Source organism: Mytilus californianus, unplaced genomic scaffold (assembly GCF_021869535.1).
Source record: "Mytilus californianus isolate M0D057914Y unplaced genomic scaffold, xbMytCali1.0.p SCAF_60, whole genome shotgun sequence".
Classification (NCBI taxonomy): domain Eukaryota; kingdom Metazoa; phylum Mollusca; class Bivalvia; order Mytilida; family Mytilidae; genus Mytilus; species Mytilus californianus.
This window is the reverse complement of record NW_026262713.1, coordinates 959,671-975,999: the sequence shown is the minus strand read 5'-3', so window position 1 is coordinate 975,999 and position 16,329 is coordinate 959,671.

Genomic DNA, 16,329 nt, shown 5'->3' with positions numbered 1-16,329 from the left:
ATTGAACAATCAAGATTAAAAGCGCAAATTGTAATGTGGTTGCCTCTGGAAAATTGGAGTATGTTAGATAGGGGACAGAAGTTTTGCTTTAGTTTGAACCCTCAAATGGTTGTTGCATGGGTTCTTGCCAGAACGAATAGCGTGACTCCCCCTATATATTTGATTTAGCATCCGTATTTCGACCGGGCGGTAATGCATATTTATACACCCAACACAGACACTTGAACAAACGTTTCACAAAAAGTAAAAACGTGTATTTGCTAAATATAATGTTACGCAAAGAAGAACACTAGTAAAGTTTTGAGAATATATTGAATGTTGTAGCAATATTATTTTCTCGACGAAATATTAAAAGGCCAAATAACATTCTGGTAAAAGATATTTCCGATGTAAAACGTTTCAATGAATTACAGGATTATATCTTGAAGGTCAACATATTAGAGATAACGGTCAAAATATCAATTTAATGAGATTATTAATAGGAGTCAAACGATTTGTATTGGTTTAGTTTGATAATGGGATCACGGACATACAACCACCAATTCACAGCCCCATTGCTTTTCATGTTAAATTCCGAAATTTTAAGCATTACTGGCTACTTTGTCTTAAGTTCAAATAAACTGGCAGTCATTTTATGTCAAAACTATACCTTATTCTGACTTTTGCTGTAAAACTTCAACATACCTTTAGTTGCATATTAGAGCTACTGGTTCCCGGAAGTTTGAGAGTACTTATCTGAACAACAGGGTAAATGTGCCCTCCTAATGTAGTTTTATTTACATTTTTATTATATATATTATATATATTCAAAAGAAATTTTTAACAAGGATTCTACAGTGATCCCAAGTCCCCATGCTTTCATTTGATATCATAACTACCCAAATAGTTCACCTATTCACAAAGTTAGTGCTATGCGTAGGAAATATTTTGTTTAAAATATGTACAACTTTGTATGGTCTTTCCGTCTGGGCCCTGATTAGTGGTTCATTACCTATATAGAGAAAATATTATAAAAGTTTAACAGTATTCCTATAAGCACACAACCCTACAACCGTATACAGAGGTGATTGGGGAAATCATTTGGAAAAAACTCGACTCTTAAACATGTTAAATCGAATAAGAAACCCAATTAACACAAAAGATAAAAGTCACAGCGATCCGATCTAAGAGGGCTATCAATTACTCCAATGGATTTTCAAGCAAAATAAAATATAATATAAAATCAATGATATTTTTCAAAATTTTTCAGTTACCATTTTGTCAAGATCGTACTTGGTTAACAAAATGAAAATAAAAACAACACTTTAACTTTAAAATTCCATGCGTCAAAGATGCTTTTCTGGAGTAACCATAATCAAAAACGCTAATAGCCTGATATATTTGAAAGCCAAGATTTAAAAGCAGTTCAAAAGCTTGATGAACAAAAGGACATCGCAAATGATTGTTTTTAAAGAGAGAAATCATCTAATGCTTGTATGCCTTTACTATGTCAGTCATGTAGTTAAAAAAATCATATCAAAACAGCGCTCTATTTTAATCCCATTAAAATCTACCCTAAACATCATCTATAGAATTTAAAAAATTAAAACATAGTGAGTACTACGGAAGCGTATTATTACCATCCTTTTTTTCAAATTGTCGACTTAAATTTTGGAATTATCAACTTTAATCTTGGAATTTCTAACTTTAATCTAGGAATTATGAACTTTAATCCTAGGCCTTGAATTATAAACTTTAATCTTGGAATTATCAACCTTAATCTTGGAATTATCAACCTTAATCTTGGAATTACAAATTTAATCTTGGAATTATCAACTTTAATCTTGGAATTATCAACTTAAATCTTGAAATTTCAAACTTTTATCTTGGAATTATCAACTTTAATCTTGGAATTATCATCTTTAATTTTGGAACTATCAACTTTAATCTTGGAACTTCTAACTTTAATCTTGGAATTTTCAACTTTAATCCTGGAATTTCTAGCTTAAATCTTGGAATTATCAACTTTAATCTTGGAGTTACAAATTTAATCATGGAATTACAACTTTAATCTTGAAATTATCAAATTTAATTTTGGAACTATCAACTTTAATCTTGGAATTTCTAACTTTAATCTTGAAATTTCTAACTTTAACCTTGGAATTTCCAACTTTAATCTCGAAATTATCAATTTTAGTCATGGAATTATCAACTTTAATCTTGGAATTACAAATTTAATCTTGAATTATCAACTTTTATCTTGGAATTTTCAACTTTAATCTCGGAATTATAAACTTTAATCTTTGAATTATCAACTTTAATCTTGGAATTACAAATCTAATCTTGGAATTTCTAACTTAAATCTAGGAATGTCTAACTTTAATCTTGGAATTTCTAACTTTAATCTTGGAATTATCAACTTTAATCTTGGAATTATCAACTTTTATCTTGGAATTTCCATTTTTAATCTTGGAATTATCAATTTTAATCTTTGAATTATCAACTTTAATCTTGGAATTACAAATCTAATCTTGGAATTTCTAACTTAAATCTAGGAATGTCTAACTTTAATCTTGGAATTTCTAACTTTAATCTTGGAATTATCAACTTTAATCTTGGAATTATCAACTTTTATCTTGGAATTTCCATTTTTAATCTTGGAACTATCAATTTTTATCTTGGAATTTCCAACTTTAATCTTGGAATTACAAATTTAATCTTGGAATTACAACTTTAATCTTGGAATTATCAACTTAATTTTGGAATTATCAACTTTTATCTTGGAATTACCAACTTCAATCTTGGAATTATCAACTTTAATATTGGAATTATCAACTTTAATTTTGGAAGTACCAACTTTCATCTTGGAATTATCAACTTTAATCTTGGAATTTTTAACTTTAATCTTGAAATTATCAACTTAAATCTTGAAAATGATTGATATTTTACTTCTAGTTTTACTTGCAGCTAAATTTTTGGTAAAAATGTAAAAGTAAAATAGGCATGTATCGAAAGTCTAGTATAGCTTCACGTGGCCTAATATTCATGAGGGTTGTAATTTCCTAGTAATTGATATACGTGTATATGCTAAATATATGGGTCATAATTTTGCGAGATTTTATAAATATGACACTACTTTTTAATTTGTTAATGACATTCTATATTGATATCCATTGTTCTTCATATTAATTTTGGGTATGTATATTGATTTGGGGTATGTTCTGCATATCTTATATAAACAATTGTACTTGAAATCTTATATTAATGGCCAATTGTGGTATTTGAATATGTCAGGGACTTTATATTTACATAAATATAAAGTCCCTGAATATATGCATTTCAGAAACAAAAAAGTAAAGGTCATTCTTTGTATATATTTATACATAAATTCAGGTACTAAATATTAGTGAATATCCATTTGTAATTATGTATGCAGTACATGCATTTATTATAATATTGCTATGTTGCTGAATAGGCGGATGAGCATCGATATTTACAAAAGCAATCACCATCAAAAAGTAAAGTAAAGCACAACTGAAGTGCACTGTTTTGCAGAGGCGAGAGTCCAGTGAGCCAAAAATCACGATGTTCTCAGTTCAGAGATTCACTAGATTGAAGAAAGTCTTATGAGGGTCGGAAGATTGAAATTGGAATTTCCAAGTTTAATGTTGATAATTTCAAGATTAAAACGTTGATAATTCCAAGATTAAAGTTGGATATTACATGTTTAAAGTTAATAATTCCAAGATTAATGTTGATAATTCCAAAAATTAAAGTTGATAATTCCAAAATTAATGTTTGAATATTTCAAGATTAAAGTTGAAATTTCCAAGATTAAAGTTTATAATTCCAAGATTAAAGTTGATAATTCCAAGATTAAAGTTGGAAATTACATGTTTAAAATTAATAATTCCAAGATTAATGTTTATAATTCCAAAAATTAAAGTTGATAATTCCAAAATTAATGTTTGAATATTTCAAGATTAAAGTTGAAATTTCCAAGATTAAAGTTTATAATTCCAAGATTAAAGTTGATAATTCCAAGATTAAAGTTGGAAATTCCAAGTTTAAAGTTGATAATTCCAAGATTAAAGTCGACAATTAGGTTTATATACAGTGCTAAGTAAATCGTATATCACTGGTGTTAAAGATAGTTATAAATACTGTTCTTAACTATAGTTGTAAATTATGTATGTTACTTATGTACATGTAAGTAATGCACTGCATGCTTCAAAAACAGTATAACATGCTGCAACTAATCCTTCCTTGCCTCATGTTGCACTATAAAATAAAAAGGAGAATAAAAGATCAGTTTCATTAAAAACAACACTGAACATCAGGTTCCTAACTTAGGACAGGTGCAACCAAATGCAGCCGGTTTAAACGTTTTAATAGGTACCAACCTTTACTCTTACCTGAAACAATAGTGTAACATCACAACATAGAGAGACACTAGAGACACACTATAAAATATCAAATGAAATGGCTTTACTCAATCAAAAGACATATTAATACAAGTGAACATAAACTGAACAAATGGATTTAATCTATGACACAATGTAAATACAAAATCAATAGAATAAGGGGTGAGATGTTAAACAATTTCAGAAAGACAACCTAACCTTGAACAGAATGCCGTCAAAGAGAATAATGTACACAGGTAAATGAAAATAATTATGTTTCAAACCACATTTACACAATTTATATGGAAACAATTATTTTTTGCTGCATATAAAAAAACTGAGATTAAGCACACTTTATTGCTTTATTGTAATACCTCTTTCAATTCAACACGTTCCTAACAGTTCTTATAACGATACAATATTTTCCGACTCGATTTTGGCTTCTCGATATATTTGCATTAAGTTTTCTATACCCAAAATAAAGTCAGTTTATCTTTGTCTTAGTGACTTGACAAAAGTGTTAATCTTTGTTACTTATCAATCCATTTGTTGATATTTGTCCTGTACATGATTGGTGTATTTATCCACAAATTCCTACAGCCTGATGTTCTCTTAAAAGCTATATCATTCTTGCCAAAATTATGTCAAATATTGAAGAGCTACGTTAACTTTGCAAGGGCGATTTTTTTTTGTCACTAGGTTTTGAAATTTCACTGCACGAAACTATAAAAATTCATAAACTAATACTGTTAACGTTTCTTAATTGATATCGATACTACTAAAGGAAGAGACCGATTTCATTGAGCCACAACTCCTCTGAAACCATACAAAGTCAGAAATATTAATTTTGTGATATGACGTATAAATGAAGTGTTTTGTACTTCCTAAGTATGTCACTGAAACAATCTTTTTTCCACAGAAAACGCCAATTTTTGAGAAAATATCCAAATTCGGAGACCGTTATCGATCCGTGTCTTATACGCATCCGTGCATGCGCAGTCGACGTATTGCCCGCGAAATCCAAGTGAAAGTTAGAAGAAAGGATAGAAAATAGGACAGTTAGGCCTATAAGGATCCTGTATTGTATTGTAAGTGCATTATTTTGCTAAATTAAACGACATCCTCCCTTTTTACTCAGATACACAACTGTCCAAAAATGAAATGGGCGCTGAAAGTGTCGAAGTGATCTTTCCCAATTTTAAGGTGTAAACACAGGCACCCGACGCCCGGGCACTCCCTCTTTTTATGTGAATTGTATCGTGAATTCGCGGTTATCTTCTATTTGAGTATACTATCTCTATCTGAATATGTACATGTACATTTAATTTATCACAAAAATTGCTTATATAATTGGTATTTTTGAAATTGGACTTGATAAACTAGCTATTATCATTGATACAAAACATTGTTTGTGATGACCCCACTGTGTGCAGGCACAGTTTGACAAGTTTTATGTCAATAAACATACTTATTTGTGGATATAACCTGTATCAATTCATAAACATTAATTGTGCTATAACATTACATTTCTAAATGTAGTAATAAAATCACGATGTTTCACCATTAGTTGAAAAGATTAGTCTTTTATTGTCGGATGATGCCTGGCATTGCACGTTGTAAATTAAATAAACCATATCATACTAAAACACAATAAACTGTATTTTTTATACTTTACAAACACCGTAAAACTTATGTTTTTGCTTTCTTTCGCAGTATGTAAGATATTTATTCAGTAAATTATAAACGGATTTAACAAAGATTTGTCTGGATTTGCGCTATTTGTTTACCCTCTAAACAATATCTCCAAGACAACAGCCGATTAATGTGTCTCGTGGATTATTGACTCAACAATTCAATTTATGGTGTTCCAGGTTAGGGGCAGGGTTGGGCGCCCGCTAACATGTTAGGCCGTACGGGGACTTATAGTTGTTAATTTCTGTGTCATTTGGTTTTTTGTGGAGAGTTGTCTCATTGGCAATCATACCACATCTTCTTTTCTATATATAGGTAATAATACAATGTGCAGCATTTTCTTATGTTTTTAATGAGCAATTACATTTATATACATGATATAAAAAATTAAGCTACTCACATCTGCTAAATATCCGAAACCTCTCGTATGAACGAAATGTCCAGTTGAGTAAACATGTATTCAAAATTCTTAAAAACCTTATACTTTTGAGAATTATTGGTTGTCAATACTATCTAACTTCGTAACTGATTAAACCTTTCAAGTAATTTGATTCCAGCGCCACTGGTGAGTCTTGAGTAGACGAAATGTACGACCGTTATCATTTGTAACTTTTTATTTGTTAGCAGCGATCATAACTGAGAATAAAGACTAGTATTGGAGAGCCTAAATGGTAAAGAAATACGATGACGATGATGAGAATGAGGCGGTAGTGATGACCCTCAAATTAGCATGTTTATTTGTCTTAGTATATCGCTTCATTTCTTTATACAAAGAGAAATTGACTAAGAATGTCGCTTTTTTTTTATCAAGACCTAACTGCACTTCGTCGACACACAATCGATCTTGTTTCTTAGAGTACCAGACAACTTTCGCCTATTTAATACAATATATAGCGTGTCAGTGCAATCATTGTCGGATTATTTAGAAATAACTGACCACTACGCAGGTTTGAAGAGTTCATTGTAAATAATTGATTCAGATAATAATGTACAAAACGATTCAATATTGACGGTCCTAAATAGCTTATAGAATAATTGAATATTATTATAAAGACGTAAATTGACATATCAATTACTGTCACGCATCAAAGTGTACTTTTCGTTATTGATACGGGTACATAAACAATATTGAAAAAGTCACATCATGTTTTCGGCTATTTCAATCAAATAACCGCCGCCCTTATTTCAGATAAAATACTAGATAAATCAACATACATGACATCCCTAATCACATTGGCACCGACCTTGTTGTATTGTTGTCTCATTGATGCTTACTTTGAAGCTAGAAATGGAATTTTAAGACCCATCGGCGAATACATGATAATGCAAAGTGCATATATATAATGATTGTCTTTTTGTTTTTTTTAAGTGTTGCCAGTAAAGATAACGGACTCCTTAGCAGACACATCTCTTCGGCTATCTCGGAATTCTGTGACATGTGCATTTCTGAGATAGTAGTACAAGGGATGTATGGTTGTAGTCGGTGGTCGATTTCGCCAATTCTAAACCATAATAATGTCACCAGGACTACTTATTATGAACCATATCACCAGATCGTGATATGGCATTTTCCAGTTAGAGAATGGACAGTTTAAGCTATCTTTTGTGGTAAAATGTTGTTGGGTTAAATTGCCTAACAATGTAATTTTAACATACTATTTAGTCTATTTAGTATGTAAATATTAGAATGTAAAAAATATTTACAATATGATAAAAAATAAACGCAATATTTCGCTAGACAAAATAGCTTCATCAAGCGTGCATCTATCCAGGTGAAATCGGAAGTAGATAAGAAACCTTTGCAGCTCATTGTACATGAATTTAGCTGCCTTGTAAAGAATTCAAAATTTGGATGAGGTTCAAGAATTTTTACAAAATTGGTAGTTGAAGTTTGCCAATATTACAGGATGAAAGGACGATGCTGTGTACTAAATTATTCTTTATCTTTCCTGTATCTTTCCTCGTCTTTTTCATTAAGACCATCAGGTTCTAAAGTGTGGGGCTGGTGGATCCAAAAGTTTTCTCTTCTCCTTCTCGCCGTGGTGTCCCACTCGGTGTTGACTTCTATGATTTGGAAAGTAACATTATCAAAAGGATGTTTCTTTGAGCTAAGATGTCTTGTGTTAGGCAATTTATAATTTCATTTGTGTATTTGAATTAATCTTTGTACTAATTAATCCACACTAAAATAGATTTGTATGTTATGTGTTGCTATTTATAGGCACTTATATATATATATATATATATATATAGGTACGTCTGAACCAGTGACAACTCTACAACAGATTCGTAGCATGAGTTCGAATCCCGGCCAGGGAAGAACAAAAAATTTGCTTCTGCAAATTTACAGATCTGACATTGTTGGGCTGTTGTTTAGACGAATTATATATACAGAATGTATTTTCAGCCTTGTATCACCATCACTGCTGGTGATCCGATGGATAAAATCTGTTGTAGAGTTGTCACTTGTTCAGACGTACTTATAATATAATTATTTCTGTGACTGCATCTTACATTAATTTGTAGGATCCTTTATAATAGATAATTCAGCTGATCTGTAACAATTCCATCTTCATGCCTTATATATTATGTACTGTGTTACGACGCTAGATAACTGACGAGGAAAGATAAAACCCGGCCACCGAAAGCTTTATTAAATATAAAGCCGAGGTGGTCGAGTGGTCTTGCGCGTCGGGCACAGTGCTAGGCGATTTGGTGTCACGATATCTCAGTAGCATGAGTTCGAATCCCGGCCAGGGAAGAACAAAAAATTTGCTTCCGCAAATTTACAAATCTAACATTGTTGGGCTGTTGTTTAGACGACAACATATATATATATATATATATATAGTCCCTTCTTTTTTGTCTGGATAAACTAAAACCCTGTATATCTTTTTTTTAGACAACTTTGAAATATATGGCAATCTGTTATACAGTAGGCTGTCACGTTTCCATAATAAACAACAACAAAAAGTAACTAACAATATATTCCAGTGTATCAATCATATGCACGAGGGTCTGTATGGGGTGTATAAAATAGTGATTAATGAACAGAGAAATTGGTAAAATAAAGATAAATAGAGAATAATGGACAAAAAGTATAAAGAATACAGAATACTTGGGTGCTAAAATATAAAGAAAAGAGAAAACAAAGGGCATATTAAAAGGAATAGAGAAAAATGAAATGAAAAATAAAAATAAAAGAAATAAAAGACCCCTATCTAGACCATCATTCACATACTAATGTACACTCTCAATTACCTCACACTGTTTGCATTGTTTTCATTTTTACTTAAAATACCTCGACTTTTAGTTCTATTTGAAGAGAGAAACACAAATAACTTGAAAGAATAATAAACCAGTAAACAAGTTGTTTTCTTTAAAAAAAGAAAAGCAATACGTGAACCCAAGACCTTTGACTTGTAACCAAAAAGTTGTTGCAGAATGTGTTTTTGCTTTTGAACTGAAATAATTGAATGTGAATAGAATAAGATAATGATGATGTTAAAACACGTGTCAGTTGAGAGCAATGATGGATAGTTGTGAATAGAAAAGTGTATATACAGCTACTATTTGAATATACATTTAAGGCTCGACTATTTTATTTATTACTTGGGAGTGTACATCATTTTTTCATGACCCATTTGCAGATCCCAGTTTTTCACAAACCCGATGTCTAATGCAAATTGCACAAACCAATCGCAATATAGATTTAAGCACATAATGTGCTTTGTAAAAATATTTCCTTTCTTTATTTGAACTGTTCACGTATACCTAACAACAAAATTATTTTCATTTACCTGTGTTTAAAGTAATTGCAAATGGCTGATATTTTTGTTCGAGCATATTGTTTTTTTTTAAATTGTTTAACATTTCATAGCGGTATAATATGTTACTTTTCTTATTTTTCCCTTAGTTTATTTATTTTGTATTTACATTGTATCATAGGTCAAATTTAATTGTTCAGTGTATGTTCACTGGTGTTAATATGTCCTTTGATTAAGTTAAGCTATTTCAGTTGATATTTTATAGTGTGTCTTTCTATGTTGTGATGCTTCACTATTGTTTCAGAAAAGGGTGAAGGTTTGGTACTATTAAAACGTTTAAACCCGCTGCATTTGTTTGCACCTGTCCTAAGTCAGGAATCTGATGTTCAGTAGTTGTCGTTTGTTGATGTGGTTCATAAGTGTTTCTCGTTTCTCGTTTTTTATATAGATTAGACCGTTGGTTTTCTCGTTTGAATGGTTTTACACTAGTAATTTTTGGGGCCTTTTATAGCTTGCTGTTCGGTGTGAGCCAAGGCTTCGTGTTGAAGACCGTACTTTGACCTATAATGATTTACTTTTATAAATTTTGACTTGGATGGAGAGTTGTCTCATTGGCACTCATACAACATCTTCTTATATCTATTTATAATCTGGATGCATTTATTTATATCTTCATATTTTGTTTCCTGGATGCCTCCAATTATTCACAATTCAAATTTCCATGTGAAGTGAAACCCTGTTGCATGCAACTTGTAAGAAGGTTTCGTATATATTTCTTGAGAGTAACACACCAGCTTCATTGGGACCTCTTATATAGAGACATATTTTGGTAAAAAAAACATCTCAAATTTTAAGAATTTCCCGAGGTTACTTAAATCAATCAAAATATGATATATATATATACAGGAAAACTTTGTTTTGAAGAATATCTTATTTTCAGAAGTTATATGAATACCTGAACATAATGTAAAAAGAACCAATTTAAATAAAAAAGATAAGTAGATATAAAAAGATAGCATGCCATGATTAAAATGTTGTACGCCAGACGCGAGTAAAGTCTACAAAGAATCATCAGTGACGCTCGAATAAAATAGTTAAAAAGGCCAAATAAAGTACGAAGTTAAGTAATCAATTCCTTGAGTAGAAAATCCTTAGCATTTCAAAAATGTCAAAGTTTATAATAGGACAGAGACTCAAAGAAGAAAACAAAAAAGAAACAGCTAGAGGTCAGAATACTGTAAGTAATCATGACCGTGCTTGAAAGTCACTCTTACTGCCGTGTCCTGAATTTAGATAAGAAAACGAAAATTCGCATTCACGAGTGAAATTATTATTGCATGCACGTGGTATTTTTGCGCTAGAAGTAGTAACTAGAGAACATACGCACTGGTATTCTGGATAAGAATACGCATTTGCGTCATCACATATACTTATTTAATAGTTGAATGAATTTGTATGTCAAAATACCTACCTCAACTGTTTTGACTCCGGATCCGTGACATTTTATCCGGAATTTTTGTTAACGCAAACCAACAGTGCACGTGTGAACAGGGTGATATTTCATTTGAACGATAGCTGGTCAACACAACGAATACAATTTTCATATAGTACAAATATTTAAATACTATAAGGTTGAACTATTAAAACAAATACACACACAAAAAAAAGAGAGAATTGAAATTTTATAATTAACATACATTCCTGTTAGTGAATTTTTTACGAGGATTTAGAATATAATATCAATAAACACAAACGTCAAGTATTTACGGATGGACATTTTATCTATCAAATCAATCGCTTTTTAAAGTCTAACATTTCACTATATGAGTATAATGCTATACAAAGTATAAGCAGAGATTTATAAATCCATATACTAAAACAGTATAAAATAATTAACATTGATTATGATAGTAATTAAATTTTGTTATGATTATTGTGAACTATTAATTACGTTTTTTGTTAGATGCAAGGAATTAAAATCCTTGTGAATTGAAACCATGGAAGTATTTTTTTCATTCACGACCGTTTAAAATTGAGATATTTAGCTTACTTTGGGTACGCATCCCTGCTCATTGGTGCTCATACGTTGCATGCAATTTTCATAATGTAATTACTGTTCAAACCTATCAGACATAATGCACGTTTATATGACAACTTTAATTATATTCTATTTAGAATAAATTCAGTCTCAGTTTAAACTTACTTATGAATATTCTCTTGGTCTGGTAGTATATATAAATGAAATTAGATATTTTAGACAGAACAATCCTTTTGTTTGATTATCTTTCTGCTTTCTGGCCTAAGATAAATATGTTTAACAGAAATATCGTTTTCTTAATTTTCTTCAAGCTTTCCGACTTTTCCCATGCTATGCATGAAATACAAAATATCAAATGATAAACGTTCAGAAATAATTAGTTTATTCTGGGACATTATATATATATATATATATCAATTAACTACGTCACAATGCACAACAGCACCCTGTATTAAATACTACATACACAACGTGTACATGTGTACATGGACCGTCTCAAAGCATGACTTATATAATTGCGTTATCATTATACTTGATATTTAATAAACATTCACATTATTAAAAGCACATATGTTTTGTGAAAAGGCAAATAGGTTCTAATATATAAACGATTTTTGACTGCAACTTAGTCTTTATTGTTTTACTTTCCAACTTACTTTGATTGTTGAAATATGCAATGTCACGTGGTAGCCTAGCCATAGAGGGACCGTATCAAAGACGTAGATAACTACCTGTATAGATGATCGAAACTTTCGAGACGTTCCTAGCATCTTGATTCCGACTTCCGGCGGAGGATATCGAGTGGCCCATAGACATTTTCAAAACTCACCAATATATAAAAATATAACAAAAAAATAAGATGCAATGACTACATGTACATGTAACAGAAACAAAATATAAGCCGAGCTCTGTTTCGCTAAGTGCAATAAACAATACACATTTCTGTGTCCCATGTTCTATGTAACTTTTGTAATATAGAACGGTTTTGTGTGTCCTTCTTAAAGTTTTATAATTGCTCTTTGCTATTTTTCTATTCTTTCATAATAATATGAAATTAAAAACAATTCTTCATACAGATTTAAAAAAAAAGAAGAATTGCCATGGATTCAGTAAAACGAAAATTCAAAATGAACGCCGCGACTGTAACAAAATTTAATGCATTATTCATTTGCACATTAAAAATAGCATTTTTTTATACGACCTTATATAATGTTGGTGAATCAATCTCTTTATATTATTGCAATGTCAAGGTCATGTTGATTCTGTTTGATGACTGTTCACATAGTTCAATTAAAGGTCAGTAAAACAGATGCTTAAGCTAAACCTATAGTCTTTTCCTGATTTCATTAAATAGAAGGATCTGGATTGGTTTACATAATAAGAATACGGGGCTAAAAGTGAGGAATAAAGTGCAAAAGAATACAGAAAAAGGCCCCAAAAATATAGAATACAGAATAATAATGAGGTGCTGAAAAATATAAAGAATAGAGAATAATGTCAAAAAATTTAAGAAAAATACTGATAGGACAAAGTTTTTATGTTTTGTTTTGTTTGTGTGTTAGATTGCTGGAAGATTTTGATAGTCTTGTGTAAAAAAACGAACACGAACATGTTTCAGAAAATTTTTGATGATTAGGTTACTCAATGTCAACTTTCAGTATTAAGATTAAAGTTGAAACCGTATAAACAGATAAACTTCGTAAAATGTGATTTTCGGGGAGGGGGGCTGGCGGTTCAGGAGGATTTCGAAATAAAATATTCTGACCTTGTAGGAGCTAAACTAAATATTTTTGAATCCGACAGGATGAAAATGAATATTCTCAGCATGTCCATGTCGAACGTTATGAAAAAAAGTATTTACCATAAGTTTTACCTCAAGTTTGACGATCGGGTAAAATTCCGGGATTTTGTTACTTTGTCTTAAAATCAACCTTTTTGTTTAAACAGGGTAAAAGTACAAATAAAATTGAACCCTTGGGGTGACTCTGGTACTTTATAAAAATATTTTCATCACTCAACTCTCTCCATCTTACAGTAGAACCTTTGCTTAATAGGGCATCAGTTTGGCTGTGCGGGGTGTATAAAAACTCAGCCACGTCCGATCGAATCTAGAGTGTAGGGTGGGTGCCATTGTCCCTGAGGTTACATAACCTTTCCATTAACTATCCCAGGGGTCGCAGGCAGTGGGAACACCGATATGTATGAAATATTTGTCACTGGACGTTTAAGCATTCAGCAATCAAATCATGATATGAATAAATCTGTAAAAAATCAAGACGAAAATAAATATAATTATTTTTGCATTAATGATTGTAATAAGTTCGATATTTAATCAAATCATAATTCAAGAAATTTAAAAAAAAATAGTCATATGACTTTTTTTTGCGTGAACCCCTGAGGGTTCACGCAGTATATATTGTCTGTAGTCTTTCGGTACACCGGAAGTCTTTTCGGAATACATCTGTTCTTTTTATGGCCCCTTTGATATTCGGAATACAGTTTCCATTCGGAACTACATGCGCAATAGCTTATTAATTAAACTGGACCCCCGTGTAGTCACTTATCGCTACACCTTCGGTGCGGAGATTTAGATGGAATGGCGGACCAGTTTACTCATTAATCGACCTATTGAATATGCATTAGCATTTTAAAGTTGCCATAGAGATATGTGTTTAGTGTTAAATAAAGGCAACAGTAGTATACCGCTGTTCGAAATTCATAAATCGATTGAGAAAAAAACAATCCGGGTTACAAACTAAAACTGAGGGAAACACATCAAATATAAGAGGAGAACTACGACACAACAGAAACACAACATTAAAATGTAACACACACAGAAACGAACTATAATATAACAGTGGCAATTTTCCTGACTTGGTACAGGACATTTTAAGATAAAAATGGTGGGTTGAACCTGGTTTTGTGGCTAGCCTTACCTCCCGCTTTTATGGCAATGTTAAATATAACATTAAAATGACAACATTACATGACAGGACTACAATACAAATAAATGAGAGAACATATAGGACAGAGAAACATACGAATAATAGCGAACAAAAGGTACCAGGTTTTAAATTTAAGACGCGCGTTTCGTCCACACTAGACTAACCAGTGACGCTCAGATAAAAAAAAGTTCGAAAGCCAAAACAAGTACAAAGTTGAAGAGCATTGAGGACCAAAAGTTCCAAAAAGTTGTGCCAAATACGGCTAAGGTTATATGTCTGGGATAAGAAAATCCTTAGTATTTAGAATAATTCATACTTTTGGAAACAGTAAATTTATACAAATATATTAATTGAGACTGCTTGCATAGTCATTTAAATTAGAGTCAAACGTTGATACCTGCTGTGTTCAGATATGAGATAAGATTTCATGTAAACCATGTGATATAGTTGAAACGATAATGCGTATTAAAGATTCGTTAAAACTGAAATTAAAAAAGAAGTCCATTTAGCATTTCATTTAAGATTTTACATCTAGGGAAGATGTACAAAACAAGGAATTGCATTTATAAATACTGAAATTAATTAAAAATTAAAAGTCTTCCTTGCACTTTAATAAAATGTTACGTCTAGGATAGGTCTTAAAAACAAGGATTTTTTTAACATTTCGTTTATTTAAAATAACGTTAGAATTAATAATGAAAGTACATTTCAGTTTTTTTTAAATCAAGGATTTGTATAGTAAGACTATACAGAATTAATCCTTGTTTTGATTAAAATTGCAAAATGAAATAGTTACAGTAATTTATTTTTGTTTAATTTAATATTGCAACATTATTTCCTTTTTTGTTAAAATTACAAATCAGATTGTTTTAGTGACCTCTGGATCCTTTCTCGTTATTAAAATGTGAATAGGTAGAAATCCATTTAGCATTTCATTTAAGATTTTACATCTAGGGAAGATGTACAAAACAAGGAATTGCATTTATAAATACTGAAATTAATTAAAAATTAAAAGTCTTCCTTGCACTTTAATAAAATGTTACGTCTAGGATAGGTCTTAAAAACAAGGATTTTTTTAACATTTCGTTTATTTAAAATAACGTTAGAATTAATAATGAAAGTACATTTCAGTTTTTTTTTAATCAAGGATTTGTATAGTAAGACTATACAGAATTAATCCTTGTTTTGATTAAAATTGCAAAATGAAATAGTTACAGTAATTTATTTTTGTTTAATTTAATATTGCAACATTATTTCCTTTTTTGTTAAAATTACAAATCAGATTGTTTTAGTGACCTCTGGATCCTTTCTCGTTATTAAAATGTGAATAGGTAGAAATTAAATTTAAAAAAAAAATAACTGAAATCTTTAATATATTTAAAAAAAAATTACATTTGACCATGCAGATCGATGTAAGACTGATACGAAAAAATTTAAGCAATGAACACGTGGCAATGAAATGACGACTAAGGTTGTGCAACTTAGGCAAATATATATTCCGAGCA